Source organism: Cupressus sempervirens, chromosome 5, assembly GCF_028749045.1.
Source record: "Cupressus sempervirens isolate cs-2001-9-10 chromosome 5, ASM2874904v1, whole genome shotgun sequence".
NCBI classification, from domain to species: Eukaryota; Viridiplantae; Streptophyta; class Pinopsida; order Cupressales; family Cupressaceae; genus Cupressus; species Cupressus sempervirens.
The window spans coordinates 217552929-217572795 of NC_143122.1; positions in this window are offsets into that span (position 1 = coordinate 217552929).

Here is a 19867-nt window from a genome sequence, read left to right on the forward strand (position 1 = left end):
TTAATGTGATAATAATAAATCTCAAAGGGATTTTTTGTTTGTCTTTGAGGGTTTCCTTAAATAGTTTTAATGATTTATATAAGAAAGATAAATAATCCATCAGTTAAGGCACTGATCTATTGATTATTATTTTGAGTCTTCATGATGATTGCAAAAAGGACATACATCCAAGTGACAAATGTCATCAAATTCATTATACATTTATATATTACACCTACAATCATTTATCATATTTTTAAAATTCTTAAAACATTCAAATCTCATTAATTATCTTCTCTAAAAGGCCTCTTGGGTTTGAGGTATAGGCCTGCTAGCCTTGGTTCTATGAGCTAGAATTGTAGAGGTTCGCATTTAGTTAGAGTGGAACCTATCAATTGGAAAATTTCTACTAGGAATTCTCATAATTGGATCATCATTCCATAGGAAACCTAATCTTCTAATTTGGGCACCAACACTATGGAAGGCTAAGCTACAAGGTGAGACACAAAAAAATTCTCCACATGAAAATATTCCTCACAAAAAGAAAAGTCCTCTTTGAATAATAATAAGAAGGGGAAAAACTTCAATAAGAAAAATTAAACTAGTACATATTGCAAGAGGCATGGACTTGATGAACACAACTGCAAGGATAATAAAATTGGTGAGTAGTCAAACCTTCTCAGAAGAAACAATATCAAGTTTCCTAATGACTACAAGGATAAGGGGTCATCCTCATCCAACTCAAAAGGAAAGGGACCTGATTTGGTAACAAGTACAAATAATTATGATGATTGGGTGCTTCAAGGGAGCATTTTTCCTCTTATAAACCATTACATATACCTTACATCTTTGTAGGAGTTGATACACAAGTGAAAGTTGAAGGAAAAGGGGATGTTGAAATGGACAATGGAATTTTCTAAGAAGTTCTTTAGGTACCGAATCTTAGCACGAACCTCCTCTCTATATATCAAATCACTTAGCATCGGTGTGAAAAAAAAGTGGAGTTCCTTCCTAATTTAGTTGTGGTGAAAAATATTAAGGATGATTCCATGGTGGAAATTGGAAAGGCTAATCATGATACAACTCTTTTTTTTTTTCTCATTTTGTTCCTAAGTTTACTTCCCTTTCCTCTTTTACACACTCAAATACACAAAGTAAAATTTGGCATGAAATATTTGGACATCTCAATTATCATTATCTTCAACAGCTTAGAAACAAAGAAATGGTCTACGATGCACCTCAATTCAAGTATTTAAAGAGTGTATGTCTAGGTTGTGAAGTTGGCAAGCATCTTGAAGAGTATTTTGACAAGGGAAAGTCTTGGAGAGAAACAATTATTCTTGAATTGGTTCATAGTGAGTTACTTGGACCATTTCTAGTGCCATCAATTGGCAAGTCTCACTATGTTCTCACCTTCATTGATAACTTTTAATGCTACACTTGGGTGTTCTTTCTTGTTCATAAGAGTGAAGTGTTTGATAAATTTACCACCTTCAAATATAAAGTATAAAAGAGATTATGGAGAGCCATAAAAAAAATTGGATGGATAATAGAAGGGAGTTTGTGAACTAAAGACTAATATAGTTTTGTACTTATGAGGTTATTGATCTTCAGCATTCAATTTCATACACTCCTTAACAAACTAAATTTTCCAAAAGGAGTAATAGAACCCTTAAGGAGATGACCACTTGTACGCTATAACATAAGTCTTTGGATCAAGTATTTTTGGTTGAAGCTATGTGTTGTGTCAACAACATCCAAACAAGAATTCCTTATAAATCCTTAGATGGAATAACATATTTTGAAGGTTGCAATGGTAGAAACCCAAGTGGGAAGCACTTGAAGGTGTTTGGTTTCCTAGCATGGGTAAGGATACCTCCACAAAAAATACAAGGCATTGGAACCACAAAGAAACCCTTGCATATGTTGAAAATGACAATTGGAATAATTTTTATGTTTTTACTTATGTCAAACCTACTGGAGAGACATTTAGTAATGCAAAGTACCATATATCATTTGATTAATGAAGAGGATTTGGAAAGAGGAGATAGAAGGGTGAGCTACTCTAGTTGTTGAGAAAGAGAAGTTAAGTATTATAGAATTATAGGGAACATTTGATAAGTTAGTCATTGATAAGATAATGTGTCATTTTATCATTATATGAAATCAAGAAAACAAGTGAATTGATGTATGAGTTAAATGACAAGTAATTGAGTAAAAATCTAAGCCTGACCAAGTATTAGTTTTGGTTGGTCAATGAAGCAAATGAAGCATAAGATTAAGGAACTTAAGAAGAAGTTGAACAATAGTATAAGCCTAATGATAGTTAGGTTGAGAAAGTTGATGAAGGAAATGTTAGTATTGATAAAGTGTCAATAGCTATCAAGGAGAATAGTGAATTTTGAGCTACACAGTAGTTATCAAGTAGATGAACTTAGTGATTTTTGAGGATGAAGGTAATGGTAGTATTGATAAAGTGTCAATAGCTATCAAGGAGAATAGTGAATTTTGAGCTACACAGTAGTTATCAAGTAGATGAACTTAGTGATTTCTGAGTGATAGCAAAATTTATAGTTTGTTAAAGAATCAAGTTTGAGGTAGACATTGTTGAAATTTTGGATTGTTCAAAATGTCTAGATGATAAGGATTGATGAGCTAGTATATTTAATTCATGATGAGAGTTTATTATACAATCAAAGGAAAGGTTTTGATGAGAAGTTTCAAGAAAGGATAAGGAAAGTGCAATGACGGAAGGATTCAATGAATCTAACCTAACCTTAAGATCTACGATGATGTTGAAATGGAAAAAAGATCAAAATTGTCTATTTAAGTAGAAATAAGAGATTATTTCTAGGGTTGGCTCATTTTTGATTGGGAATCTTAAGGATAACCTATGAAGAGAAAAGTAGTAGAGGAGAAGTGTGAAGATTAGTGAAGTGTGATTGCTTGAAGTGATGCCAAGAAGATCATTGATGGAGATGATAATGGAGACCAGTCAATAAACTAGTACAAGATGAGAAAATAGAGATCTAAATTTGCAAAATGAATTATGTGTTATAGATCAAAGATATTGTTATATTCTAACTATTATGGCATCCAAAACCCTTTAATCAAGGTTGACCTAAAAAACATTTTTCAAATCCTTTAATCAAGGTGACATTGTAATGGAATGATCTAAAGTCCTCTAATCGAGACACTCCTAATAGGGTGATTAAATCCTTTAACAGGGTCACACTTAATAGTTTTTTTTGTAACCTTTAAGAGGGTTGACTCTTAGCTCACTTCAAAAGAATGAAGAAATGGTTGCATGTTACTTTGTTCTTTTTCCCAAATTGGGTTTCCACATTAAATCCTTGTGTCAAAGTGGTATTTACTTATGTGGATGTTATGTTATGCATGATATTCTTATCATCATTTTTTTTCAAATTTTAGTTAGTACGCATACACAAAATAATGAGTTAAAGAATGTTAAATTATCGATGATATGCTATATAGACCAATTTTTTTAATGATGTTGATTAAGTTGTTTAAAAATGTTAATATTCGAAGTGATATATCTAGACTTGAGGATAACTAATTCACCCCTCACCCACAACCCACCCCCCCACCCGCGCCCCCCCAACTCAATTATTCTAATCATTTTAGCAATCGATATCATATCATTGGCCCAAGATGAATAGGGAGAACTTACCTACATGGAAACACTTGATGAGATTAAACTTAATTGGTATTGGATATTCTGCATCGTATTTCCTAGACAATTAATATATTGAGCTACTTAGACCTATGACAATTGAAAAAATGAATGAGAAGCAGGAGCTTAATCAAATGATGATTGAACTAGCAACAACCCTAAGTTATGTTGAATTGATGATGTCTACTACAAAGTGAATGTGGGACAAGTTGGCACAGATCCATGGAGGAGACAAAAATGTATTGAGAGGTAGGGTATAAAAATTGAGAAATAAATTTGATGATATGAGAATGAAAGAAGGTGATAATATTGCACAATATTGTGACCAAATCAAAGAGGTGGTGAATGAAATTGAAGTTGTTGGAGGAATTCTATCTAAAGAGACTATGATAAGAAAGGTATTGATAACTTTACTTCCTATTTATAATATTAGATTTTCTACAATACAAGATTTGAGATGTACAACTGGTAATGATCTAACTTTGGATAGTCTAGTTGATAGACTCACTCTATTTGAATTGTCAAAAATTGATAATTATTCACCTACTAGTGTTGAATCTTCTTTTAAATCACAACTAACCCTTGATGGATCTAAGAGAAAGAAGAAGATTAGACCTATGAAAAGTGATAGGGAATCAAATGATGACCTTAATGAACTTGAAAAATTATTAGCTAGAATACTACCTACAGAGAATAGAAAACACAAAGTTAAAATCCCTATATAATTTTATTTACATGTAACAAAGTTGATCCTATTGTTGCCAGGTGTCCTAGCAAAGATGAGAAGAAAGAAATGAAAGACTTTAAGAACTAAGGAAGGAGGGATAATAGAGATAACCAAGGTAACAAATACTATAAAGATAAAGGTAAGAAATATTTCAACATTGTTGAAGAAGATAGTTTTGATAGTAATTTTGATGGTCATGAAGAAGTTGTTTATATTGCAATGAAAGATGATTCTGATGAAGATAATAAAAGTGCATTGATTTCAAATGTGATTAATACTAGTAAATGGATAATTGATAGTGGTTTCTCACATCATATGTCTAGTGATACAAGTAATTTTGAGAATCTAGAACATTATAGTGGAAGTAGTGTTAATTTTGAAAATGATGCACCATGTTATGTGAAAGGTAAATGATCAATTATACTAAATGGAAAGATCAGATCTGATAATGCATATTGGATTGATTGTTGCAAATATAACTTCTTAAGTGTGGCATAGTTGATTAGTTTAGGTTACTAAGTTGGATTCCAAAATAAGAAGGAAAAAGATCGATGACAATATTGGTGAGCTAATCGGAAGTGGAAAGAAAACAAAAGATAACTTGTTCTATCTAGACCTATTTGAAGATACTTGTCTATTTGCATAGTATGAAGATACTTGTAAATAACATGAGATTTTATGTCATGTGAACTTTGATATTTTGGTAAGTATTAGTAAGATGAAAAGAGTTAGATGATTAGCTAGATTAAGAAAACCTGAAAAAAGTGGTGTGCAAACACTGTCATATGGGTAAAATGACAAATTCTAGTTTCAAGAGAAAGACATTTTTTTGATGATATTTTAGATTTTGTTCATACTAAATTATGTGGTACTATTGGAGTGCAAAGATCTTATGGTGACAAATATTTCATTTTATCTATTGATGACTTTTCTAGAATGATGAATATGATGTTTTGTTAAGAAAAATGTGATGCATTTCAAACATTTAAGTGGTATTTGGCCAGAGTTGAAAATGAATAAGGAAAGAGTCTGAAGTACTTGAGATCACGTAGAGGAGGTAGATTCATATTATATGAGTTCAATATATTTTATAATGGAAAAGGAATGAACAGACAAATGAGTGCACTAAGGACTCCGCCACAAATTGGAATAGCTAAATGAAGGAATAGATTAATTATAGATTGTACAAGAAAATTAATGATGGAGAAGAATTTTTTAGAGAAGCACTCGAGAGAAGTTGTAAGCACTAAATTCTACAATCTAAACCAAGTTCAAGTGAAGAATTGTACAAACAAAATACCTTTTGAACTTTGGTATGGCTATGCACCTAATGTGAATTACTCCAAAGTTTTTGGAAGCGAGCTTTATATATTGAAAGATGTAAGAAAAGTAAAAATGGATGCAAAAAGAGAAAAAGGTATATTGATAGGATACTCCACTAAAAGAAAGGCTTATAAGTGTTTTAACTCTAACACTAACAAAATTGTGTAAAGTACAAATGTTTGAGTTGATAAATTTGTAGAAAAACAATGAAGATGAAAGTAAGAAAGAACCTAAAGACTAAAATAATTTTTTCTATGTCTATAAAGGTGAACCTAGTACCTTACCATAGAAAGAGGTTGTTGAGCATCAGTAGCTAGGCACTACCAAGATTTAACAAAAGAGTTCTATTGAGCATCAATAGACTATCGAGCATTAGGCTATAGGAGATGATTTACAAAGAGAGACTATCTATCACCAGTTAGAGAAAATCAAGTTGTACAAGAGTATAATAGAAGCAAAGGGTATGTGCAGGATCATGGTCAACCAAACTATGCCCTTAAGTGGCAATAAAAAGTCAATAAATTAGGGTTATGTCAACTTGACATGCAATTTTCTAGTTGTTATTGACTTTATATAATAAAGTTGAGATAAAAGAATCTTTAGAAAATTGAATCTAGTTTCTAAACTACTTGGACTTATCTTAGAAAAATAAAAATTGATTAGTCAAAATTTTGAATTCTAATGCAAATATTACAAAAATTTTAGAACAAAAATAAGAAATAGACATATGTCTGACTGCCTTAATCAAAATAAAATGATAATATTTTTTAATAATATTATAGATATAAGTAGTAGACTAATGCCTCGATGTGACACATATTTTTGGGTATCTTTATTCTAAATAAATAATTAATAATAAATTTTTGACTTTAGTATTTTTGGAATAAAAAAACTCTAGTGTCTGACCACCTTAACTAATTCAAAACTCTGTAAAATTCATTTTTTTCATTTTTTTTTCCTTGTGGTAGAAGAAACATAGAATGTGATGCATCTTTTGGATGTAAAAAATGTTGTACTATTTGAAAGTTATAGTTGTTTTTCAAGTAGCATCTCAATCAGCACTTTATACATAACTCCATTAGAAAATAAGTAATAATTACTTACTAAACTCATAATTTGAAAAACCTTACATTTATGGAAAGATAAGAACATTCTTAAGAAAACCTTTTCATTTCATCAAATTTTGGTGAAAAAAAAGTCGTTAGCTACGTGTCTGAAGTAAAAATCACATAAAAATAGGCCAAAAGCACATTTTAAGGATTTTTTAAAGTTGACCATATAGTTTTGGTATCAAAAAATATAGTAAACCTTATAAAGATATTAATTATTTTCACCTAGTATTAGGGTGGGTGGGTAAAAAGTTGGAATAGATTTTGTAATGGTTTGAGATATTTCAGAACTACAAATTTTTTAGATCACTAGTTTTGGGCACACCATAATCCTGCACATACCCCAAATGAATATGAAGAACCAAAAGAACCCCAAAAATAAGAAAGAAGACCTAAACCTATCTTGGAGAATTATGTGAGAAGACATCAAACACCATACAAATGATTGGACACAAAGATTCAAGACTCCTAATAAGAAGAAGACTGAAGAATGATACATGTTGTTAGAAATAATAGTTCTCCAATATAATTGAGAGGGGGGGGGTGAATCAATTATGTATCAATATTTAAACAATTCTTAATTTATCAACCAAAGTAAATAGTAATCATAAAGAAATGCACATACACACATACACCAGATATGTTGACTAAGGAAACCCTTGATCAAAGGGAAAACCCTGGTGGGAATGATGCCCACTAAATGATGTACTAATTTGAATATTCCTTGTTAGAGGATAGATCATATTAGGATTTTGTTACAATACTTAGTACAAAGAGTCCCTATTAAGAGACTTTGAATTTCTATTAGGAGATTCCAACCCTGTTAGGAGTTTTAGAAGGTAGCTAAACCCACTAACTAATTGATCTTAGTATTATTCCTTTTAGAATAATAGATGTGGAACATACCTTTCTCTTCCTCTATCTAGTACGTTGGACTTCTTCACCTTTAGATCATTCAAACAAATCTAGAACTCATCAGTAACCCTTAAGGTCACTTTCATGCATTAGAAGATTACTTTGCTCTTCTACTTCACACTTGGCAAGTCTTCTCTACTTCTTGATCACAAAATAATGATCTCTAGAACTTTAAAAACATTTTTCCTTTATATTATACTCAATTATTAATCTTCTCAGTTAGTTCCAAACACTTATCATTCATTTAAGTTCGATCCATATTTAATTAAATGAAATACACATTTTAATTAATGATTTCGGCTCACAGTTGTTCCCAAACTTCCACTCGTGTGACTTCCATACCTGTGCACTTGCTCACATCATCAGATGTTAGTGTACTTCCTCCAATTAACTATGCAACACTTCATTCCAAACTCAATTTTTTATATTGACCGTACAACATAGACTATTTTCCCAATGCTCTATTTTATTGAAGATCTCTATAAATCATTAATATCCTCAATACATTGTCGATTTAGGTATTGTGCACTTGACCACATGTCAAATACATTCTATATTATATGTTGTTAACTATGCATAGGCAGATACACAATTTGATGTCCTCAATGCATAAATCTCAGTCTACTGCTCTATCAATCGTACTATTTTGTCATCAATTACAAACAACATCATAACACTATTCTGCAATGTTTTCTCAAAGCATCAGCATTCATGCTAACAATGTCCCCCTTTGGCATTGATAGCAACATATTTGAAAAACATCTATTTCCAAGAATACCAATGAATTTTATTCATCAATCAAATCTTGCTTCATGTAAGTCCTTCAACACTACTCCCCCATACTATAAGTTCTCCTTTTTTTATTCTCCTTTCCTAATTTTTTTCATATCATTCTTTCTTCCCCATTAACATCAATTTCAAAGGTAAATTTTTTTTGAACAAATAACAATCTATTAGCATGAGCACAAGCTAGTATGTTGCTTTACAATCTTTGCATATGATTGAATAACACAAGTATCTAAAGATATTGTTTTATACTAATTACATATTATCAAGATTCCTTGACTAACTCTGTTCATCACAGATGCTCCCACATCAAGGAAGCATCAACATTTAGTCTAGTCTAAAAATGGTGATGAGTACCCTAGACTGATACACTTCTACATCTTCTACTCTGAGCTAGGTAGGGGCATAACCCCAAGCATACCCCTCAGGTACTCAAATGTATCCTTTCGTAAGGCCTTTGTGAAAATGTTTGCAATCTATTCCTTAATGCTAATGTATTCCAATCTAATTTCCTTTTCTACAACTTTTTCTTTCAGAAAATGATATTTTATAGAAATGTGCTTAGTCTTAGAATGCAAAATAGGATTCTTAAGCATGTTGACTATACTTGTGTTATCATAGTAAATGATGACAGGTTCTGTGAATGTTATTCCAATACCCTTCATCATCTACTTCATCCATATGACTTGATTATAGTTGTTTGATGCTGCAACATACTCTGCCTCTGGAGTACTTTGTGAGGTACAATCTTGGTTCTTGTTGAGCCAAGGAACTAGTCTTCCTCCAAGGAAAAATGCTCCTTCACTAGTGCTTTTACTGTCATCCCTATCTCCTTCCCAATCAACATCTATATAAGTGCAAAGAGTAAAGTCTCTATTTCTATCATACCAAATACCATAACCTAATGTTTCGTTTAGATATCTAAATATTCTTTTCACTACTACATAGTGATATTTCTTAGGATTAGCTTAGAATCTTGCCACAATTCCAACTACATTGGCTATATCTGGTCTTCTATGAGTCAGATACTACAATCCTCCAATCATATATCTATACTTCTTCTGTTCAATAGTAGGCATCTCATATTTGCTAGATAATTTATGACTAGTTACCATAGGAGTTCCACTAGACTTACAACTTCCTAAACCAAACCTTTTCAGTAAATCTTTTAAATACTTGGTTTGAGAAATAAAGATACCTTCTTTGTTCTAAACAATCTACAATCCCAAGAAAATTTTCATTTCACCTGTCATGCTCATTTCAAACAGATTCTTCATGTCTTGTAAGAATTTGTTACTAGCTTCATTGTTTCCACCAAAAATGATGTCATCAACAAATACAATGATTATTAGCACACCATCTTCTATTTTCTTCAAATATAAGTTCCCATCTGTTGTTCCTTTAGTAAATCCAAGCTTTGATAAGTATTTGTCCAACCTTGCATACTAGGTTCTTGGAGCTTGTTTTAATCCATACAATGCTTTCTTTAGTCTAAAAACCATATCCTTTTATTTTGTTAAAGGAAAACACTCTGGTTGCTCCATGTAAACTTCTTCTTCAAGTTCTCCATTTAAGAATTTTGATTTAACATCCATCAGATATACCTTAAAATTCTTGTTAGCTGCATATGCTTGGAACATTCTGACTACTTCCATTCTTGCTACAAGTGCATATGTTTCTTCTTAATCAATTCCTTCTTGCTAAGAAGAAATTTTGCATACAAGTCTTTCTTTGTTTCTTATTACTTCTCATTGTTCATTCATTTTATTTTTGAATACCCATTAGTGCCAATCACATTTTTGTGCTTGGGTCTAGGAACTAATTCCCATGTGTCATTCTTGATTATCTACTGGAGTTCTTCCTCTATTACTTTTATCCAGTGGTCATCTTTGATTGCTTCATCTATGCTTCTTGGTTCTACTTGAGATATCAGACATGGTTCTTCATTAATTCTACTCCTTTTCATCACTCCTTTTTCTTTACTCCCTATTATTTGATCTATAGGATGATTTCTTATCAAGTTTCTATTTGGAGTAGCAGTTGTTCTTCAATTCTTATCTCAAGTACTATGCTCTATTGTTCTCTCATATGTTCAATTTGCACATTATTCTACAAGCCATTGTTAGTCTTGAAAAATAACTCATTACTTCTATTAGCCATTCTAGAGTAGTCATCTCCATCAAAGTCATAGTTCATTATCTTTTCCTTGGTACCAAACTTTTCATCAATTTTAACATTTGCGCACTCTACTATAGTTTTTGCTCTATAGTTAAAACATTTGTAAGATTTACTTTTCAATGAATAACCAAGAAACATACATTCACCACTTCTTGGATTAAATTTACCAATATCATCATCTGTTCTGATGTAACATTTGCTTCTAAATATCCTGAAGTACTTGATTGATGGTGAGTGACCAAACCATAATTCATAGGGTGTTTTGGCCATACCTTTTATAATGTGCACTTTATTCAGAATGTATATTATTGTATTGACTACTTCTCTCCAAAAGGTCTTTTGAACATCATTCTCAAATAACATAGCTCTTTTTGCTTCAACAATTGATTTGTTTCTTCTTTCAGCAATCCCATTCTACTCAGGTGTATGAGGTATACCATGTTCTTCATAATAGATATTGAATTCTCTAGAGGTGGATTCTCCTCCTCTATCCAATCTTAAGCTTTTGATCTTAACTCCAGATTCATTTTCAACCTTGTTCTTAAATATCTTGAATTTCTCAAATGCTTTTGATTTTTCTTTAAGAAAAGCCACCCACATCATTCTAGTGAAATCATCAACAAAAATCATAACGTACCTTTCTTCATAGAATCCTCTTGTTCTTGTAGGACCACTCAAATCTATATGTACCAGTTCCAAATTTTGTGTAGTAAAAGACTGCTTGCTAGGAAATAAGATTCTTTTTTCTTAGCCAAAATACATTCCTTACAAATAGTGTCAATGGGCTTAGAGATCTTGGGAAAATCTCTCACAAGAAGTGTATTACTGGCCTCCATAATGTTATCAAAGTTAATGTCACAAAATCTTTTGTGCCATAACCAACTATTATCAATCTTTTCTACTAAACATGTTATTTCAATGGAGTTTAACTGAAATACATTACCTCTAGTTTATGTGCTAGTACCAAGTAGTTTCCCTTCCTTGTTCTTGATAATGCATGTATAATTTCCAAACTATAGTTGATAGCCTTTGTCCATAAGTTGTCCAACACTCAACAAGTTATTCTTTAGTCCATCAACAAAATAAACATCATCAGTGTGTGTTTTACCATCAAGTGTTATAGATCTAATTCCTATAATATGATAGGTTGCATTGTTTCCTACTCTGACAATTCCTCCATCATGGCTGCTAAATTTGACAAACTTGATCATATCACCAGTCATGTGATGTGAACAACCACTATCAATGATCCAATCTTTCTTTTCAACTTGTGAAATTAGTGCACTTTCTTCTTTGATTTCTCTATCAATTTCATCCCCTTTTATGGCAATAAATCCTAATGCATCTTCACTCTTGCTTTGATCAAATTCTTCTTCATCTTCTTCTTCATTAGCATATAAACAATTTCTAGGTCTCCTTGATTTGAATCTACCCTTTAACTTCCTTTCTCTTTTAGGACACTTAGATGCATAATGACCATATTCATTACAAGTCCAACATTTAAAGATATTATTAACATCTTTTTCTCTTTCCACAAGAAGAGCCACTCCTTGGATCTTTTCTTCAATGAATTTGTTGTTGCTAGCAATGTCTCCCCGTGTTTTTGTATTCCTTGCTAAACCAAGTTTGATGTTTAATGCACTAAATGTTGTCTCAACTTTTGCTAATTCTCTAGACTATTTCAAATTAAATTTTGTAGCTTCCAATCCACCAAGCAATGTCTCTTTGGTGAAATTAGTAGTGCAAGGTATCATCAGTTGAATCATTTGTGCTACAGACTTGAAAGGTGGTGTCAGACATTTCAAGATCTTCCATATTACTTCATCATTAGATTTCTTTCCATCATGAGATGTGATTCCTACAAAAATCTCAGATATTCTCCCAACATAGCTTCTTACAAATTCATCTTCCATCATTCTAGCATCTTGAAATGTGCAATAAAATTTTTGCAATCTAACTCTTTTTGCATGTGTATCACCTTCATAATTAGCCTCTAAAGTTTTCCAAATTTCATGAGATGCTTTAAGTAGTTTTATCGAACTATACTCACTTTTAGGTAATACTAAAAGTATTTCTTCTCTTGCCCTTATGTTGCACATAAGAACTTCTCTTTGTTCTTTAATGCATGTTTCAAGATTGTCTTCTTTTGCAATGTTCTTGGATGTCTTGGTCACAAGCCAATATCCTAGTCCCATAGAAAAGAGATGAGTCTTCATTTTATCCTTCTAGTTGTCATAGTTTGTGCCATTGAATATAGGAATTTTCTTTTTGAACATATTTTCCATGGATCTCCCAAAGTTGTTAAACTTTCTTTTAAGAACTTGATGCTCTGATACCAATTATTAGAAATAATAGTTCTCCAATATAACTAAGAGGGGAGGATGAATCAGTTATGTATCAATCTTTAAACAATTCTTACTTTATCAACTAAATTAAACAATAATTTTAAAGAAATGTGCATACACACATACACCAAAATTATTGACTAGGGAAAACCTCAATGGAAATGATGCCCACAAAATAATATACTAATCTAAATATTCCTTGTTAGAGGAAAGACCCTGTTAGGAGTATATTACAATACTTAGTACAAAGAGTCCCTGTTAGGAGACTTTGAATCCTTGTTAGGAGATTCCAACCTTGTTAGGAGTTGTAGAAGGTAGCTAAATCCACTGTCTAAATAGCTTCAGGATCAGATCAATCAACCCACTATCCAATTGATCTCAATATTATTTCTTTCAGAATGATAGATGTGGAATAGTCTTTTCTCTTCCTCTATCTAGTACATCAGACTTCTTCACCTTTAGATCATTCGAAAAAATATGGAACTCATCAGTAACCCTTAAGGTCACTTACACACATTAGTAGATTACTCTACTCTTCTACTTCACACTTCCAAAGTCTTCTCTACTTCTTGATAACAAAATAATGATCTCTAGAACTTGGAAAACATCTTTCCTTTATACCATACTTAGTTATTAATCTTTTGAGTCAGCTCCATACACTTATCATTCATTTGAGTTGGCTACATATTTAATTAAATGAAATACACATTTTAATTAATGATGTTGGCTCACAGTTGTTCCTAAACTTCCACTTATGCAACTTCTACACCTATGCACTTGTTGACATCATCATATGTTAGTGTACTTCCTCCAGTTAACTGTGAACCCTTTATTCCAAACTCAATGTGTTATATTGATCATATAATAGAGACTATTTTCCCAATACTTTGTTTTTTGATGGATCTCTATAAATCATTGATATCTTCTGTATGTTGTCAATTCATGTTATTCACACTTGACCACATGTCAAATACATTTTTTAGTATATGTTTTTAATTATGCATGGGCAAATATGTAACTTCATGTCTTCAATGCATAAATCATAGTTTGTTGCTCTATCAGTCTTACTATGTTTTCATCAATGACAAACAAATTCATAACACTATTCTGTAATGTTTTCTCATAGCATCAAAATTCATTCCAACACGTGCTTATTATAAGAATTTGGGCCCAAATAAGTTAAAGAATATTTGGAGAACAAAGATTGGAAAGGGGAAATGAATGAAGAGATTGATAAATTTGAGAAAAATAAGACATATACATTGGTACTAAGACCTAAGGATAAGAATGTGATTGGAACAAAGTGGATTTTTAGAAACAAGTTTAATAAGAAAGGTGAAGTCACAAGAAACAAATCAAGACTACTTTTTAAAGGATACACACAAGAAGAAGGAGTTGTCTATGGAGATACATTTTTCCCAATTGGAAGGTTGGAAGGAGTGGGAACTTTTCTTACATATGTTGCTTACAAAGTATTCAAAGTATATCAAATGGATTTCAAATATGTAGTTTAGAACGGAATCTTGGAGGAAGAAGTCTACATTGAACAACCTAAAGAATTTTTTGATCCTAGTAAGAGGAATATTGCATGTAAATGACACAAGGTATTATATAGTTTTAAAGTAAGTACTTAGAGCATGGTATGAAAGGTTACACAATTATTTAGTGAAAATTGGTTTTGCAAGAACTAATGAAAATAGTAATATGTATTTGAAAAGTGAATCTAAAAGAAAGACATTTATAGCTTAAATTTTTGTTGATGATATGATATTTGGATGACAAGATTTGTTGTGCAAGTCATTTGCTAATGAAATGAAGAAGAAATTTGAGATGTCAATGGTTGCAGAGATAAAATTCTTTGTTGAATTTCAACTTTATCATATGAAGAAAGGTATTTAAATAATACAATCCAAGCATGTCAAGGAGATATTCAAAACTTTTGGAGTCAAAGACTCAAGACCAGTTGGAACACCTATTGTCACTGGATACAAATTGTCAAAGAATTATGATTGTACTAAGGTGAATCAGACATTATACAAGTCAAAGATTGGTAAACTACTATATTCTTTACTAATCCTAGAGAAAATCACATGATGAAAATGAAAAGGATCCTGGTATATTTGAAAGGAACAAAAGACTATAGACTATGGTACAAGAAAAATGACAAGTTTGAAGTAAAGGTCTATACAGATGTTGTCTAGACAGGCAATATTGATGATAGAAAAAGTATAAGTGGAGCTTTTGTCTTTCTAGGAAGGAGATTGATTTCATAGACAAGAAAGAAAATAAACTATATATCTCAATCAATAGAAAAAATTGAATAAATTGTTGCAGTAGTCAATTATTCTAATATTGTATGGATCAAGAAATTATTGAAAGGTACAAAGAAAGAGATCATTGAATCTTTATTTATTTATTGTGATTATAAAAGTGCTATAAATGTATCAAAGAACCCCGTGATGCACACAAAGACTAAACATATTTAGATCAAGTATCATTACTCAAGAGAGTTGTTCCAAGACATAGAATTGAGATTGAAATATGTGAATACACACAAATAGATATATGACACATTCACAAAGCCACTATCTAAGGATTCTTTTGAGTATCTTAGAGGTAAGTTGGGGGTCATTATCCTACCTGAAGAAATATGAGAAGAGATTTACTATTGTACCAATTGTTATCATTAAAATATCTTATAGATTAATGCAAGAAGTCACATGTTAGGACTTTCCTAAAGATTGTGAAAGGATAGAGTCAAGGCAAAAAGAAGTGAACTAATAGTATTAGTTAGAGAAGTGATATAAGGATGATATGTATAGAGTATAAAACATAAGAATGGTGTCATTGGAATTGTTGTCAAAGAGGGAGAATTCATGTAGTTTCCATGAGTTGCTATCATGAGTTAAGGGAGAATATATTGCTAAGTTACCATCTAGAGAAAGGGAGATATATGAGAAAGTAAGAGAAAGTCTTGAAATGAAAGAGGGAGAATTTTTATGAAGGAGATTGGTGTCAAAGACGAAGCCATAACCTTGATAGGGATATATGTGATAGTGGAAGCTATTACTGGTGATTTCCATTGGTATTATATTGGAGATTGCATATAGATGAGAATCAGAATGAAACTAAGAAAGAAAGAATCAAAAAATATCTAGGGATATGACAGTACAAGTTTATAGAAACCATAATGAAGCTTTTGGTTTGCATGGTAACTAGAGGTATTTTCATCAAGGACAAATAGGTAGATTGTTGGAAATCACAATTGAGACAATTCTTATGTTGCCATTTATGTCAAACCTACAAGAGAGTCATTTACTAATAGTGTAGAGTTGTAATCATCCAAAATTGGGCAATTCTCTAAATGCAGAATTACATCTCATGGTGAGGATTAAAGAGGAATATGTTGAACCCACTCAAGAGGTTATACATTCAAAATCAATTAAATCAAACGAATCAAATATTCAAACCCATTTGAAATATACTCATCAATACCAATTTCAAATACATCAAATATGCATTTATCCTCAAATATCAATTTTATATTCAAAAGAGAGCCCATATCCCTAATGAATATTCTATTCATAGTGGTATTAAGGATATTCATTATTTATTCATAGTGGGATCAAGGATATTCGTTATTTATTCATAATGGGATCAAGGATATTATTTGTTTATTTAAAGTGGGATCCCCACTTTGAATTATAAAATCACTAATGGAATCCCACTTTGAATTGTAAAAATCTAATGGGATTTTCACTATGAATTTGATATTTTGAATAGTCATAATGGGATCTCCGCTATGACTATTTTATTCAAAATGGGATCTCCACTATGAATATTCCATTCAAAGTGGGTATCATATAAATGATTTTTACTTTGTCTAAACCTCACCATGGTAAATTCTAAACTCTACCCCAACCCCCTTGGAAAATTCTATAAATAGAAGGCAACAAGTTCTCTCATTTAGACATTGAAGATGAACAATCTCATGTTCACTCTTGGATGAATCTAATGAAATAACGACTATGTTGAAGTGTGAGATTTGAAGCCTATTTTTAGCACATACATAATTAGCAACCACCATGGGGCCTTTGAAAATGCCTCATTTTGACAAAAAAAAACTTCTAGTTTCATATTCTAATCTTTCTATATTGTTTCTTGTTATGTATTTTTGCAAGATTTGATTGATTACAGGTTTAAAATCACTTCAGGATGACACTCAACAACCAACAAACACCTTTCAAAAAAACTCTGAGCTTGCTAGAAACATCTTCCTCATCTTTCTCTTTAGGTTCTTGTCTTCTTCCTCTTCTTTATCTCTTTTTCTTCTTATTACTCTTCCCCTTTCTTCTTTTCTTCCTTGTCTTCCTCCTCTTCTTCCAAACTAATCTTTGGGCAAGATTTACCATTTTATGATAGTCAAAATCAGTTTCAGTGCATGGTGCATAATTATTTATTGAACTATTGTATCTTTTTTATTTTGAAGTATGTTGGGTATATCCTAATTGTGCCCAATCCCAATGGTTGGATTATCAAAATAATTTTTTTTTTTTGAAAAATATGAACTACTATTTGTGGTTCTAGAAAACTATCCAAAAAAGTAAAAATTTATGATAGTCAATTTCACTCTCGATGCATAACATATAACTATTTATTGAAACATTGAATCTTGCTGATTTTGAAGTATGTTGAGTAGATCCTAATTGTACATAGTCTCAATTGTCATATTTCCTTTTTTAAAAATTATGACAGTTATGGGCTACTCTTTATAGGTATAGAAAACTATCATAAACAAAATTTAAGAAAATGTTTCCTTTTATTTTTTATTCTTCACTTTGTCATATTTGTGTTGACTAATTTGGAAGCAAAAGAGGATGCTTAGCATCTAGAGCAATTGCAAAATTAAGTAAAAGAAAAAAAAAACAAATCAAATCCTCAAAAATGTGCCTAGGCTTTTGGTAGCTTTGGAAAAGGTAAGCTTAAACCCTTCAATTTTGCTTAAATTGTGGCTTTCAAAGATCAAAATCAGCCTAAGTAAATGAATTTGATTTCTTTGACTCATTTGGAACTAGGCCTATGCTTTCAACTCTTTGAGTTGATTAAAATTCCAAACCTTCCAAAAGGGTTAATCAAAACCAATTTGGGAAAGAACAAACACATAAATTAAATATGAGCCTCTTGTTCTCCTACTTTAAAGGCTTGTAATTGAGCATTTATTGTTGTGTTTGAGAGGTTGAAATAGTAGGGATATGATCTCATCCTTTTAGGGTGATCAAACTCCCAAACCTATTCTCAATTTCTAGTTTATTTTTCCTTTTCATAGGTAGATTACTTATCCATAAAAAGGGCATAACTCCCGAGACTTGCCTTAATAGGGCTAGTGAGAGAGAAAGCTCTAAGGTTTGCATTTTTAATAGGATGCAAGGAGATAGTGTTCAAAAAATAGCCTTCCTCAAGTAGTCTCATAAGAGATTGTGCAAAACCTCCATGGCGTTGGTGGGAAGCTCTCTTTCAATAGATGTAAATTTGAACATTATTGAGATCACTAAATCTTTGTAGTCACTTACCTATTTAGAGCCATTGATAGGAAGCCATTTGCATTTTTTAGGCTTGTGATTAAAATTTCATTGTCATCATGATTACTGAGTTTGAATATGCTATTTTTTTTTGCTGAATGAACATTTTAAAAAACTCACAAAGAAACAATATTTTCAAACTCAAAAAATAGATTGGGATACCCTTTTTCATGATTGATATTCTAAAAATTTGTGCTCCAACTATCTTCTATTTGAAACATATTTAGAAAACAAATCAATCAAAATTCATTTTGAGAAACTTTGCATGAAATTTGGCTGTCACTACTTCAAATATAGGACATCACAATGGCTAACAAAAATTGTAGTAAAACCAACATTCCTAGTGAGGAAGAAGAAATACTTATTGCAAACATGAAGAAATAACTCCAAATAATAAGCACTCAACTTTAAAGACTAAAGGAAGAAGAGGACACATCATCAAAAAAAATATCCTTGGAGGATTATTCCCCTTCCAATGACAAAAAATCATCTTCTTATGATGTTGAATCCAAGCCCTCTAACAAAAATGCACAAACACCCAAGAAATCTAGAAATATATTTGAAGACAAACCTTGGGAACCTAAACCAAAATGTGATTTCACCCATTTGAGAAAATTTTATTAATTACCTTTGGAAGAAATTATTGAAAACAAACTCATTGTTTTACCTAAAGTCACTTTGGTGGGAGTCTTCTTTATGAGTAGTTATTGTGCCTATCATAGACATAATCCACATAAAGCTTCACATTGACTGGAGTTGAAAAATAAAATCCAAGATCTATTTGGTGATGGCATAATTCAAAAACCTAAGAAGCTATCTTCCAAAGATACTGCTCTCAAGCTTTCTCAACATAATGAAATCACTTCCATATTAATAAAACTAAAGATCCAAAATCCTCATGCCCTACTACTCCTATTATTCCCACTCCAACTAGTCCTTCACTATCTCTTCAAGAGCCTATTATGTGAATTCCACATTCTACTTTTTCCTTAAAAGTGGATCCATGTCAAGAGGATTCTAAAAAGGATCAAGATCAAGATCAAGAACCCTTTCGTCTCCCTTAGGATATCATCAATGCATCTCAAGAGCTACATATCCCTCCATCTCCCATATCATGCACCTCTACTAGGAAAGATCAAGATATTCCTTCCACGATCCCTAACAAGATTATTGAGGATCAAGAGAAGGAAAAAAAATTTATGCTATCTAAAATTCCTTTTGAAGATCAAATT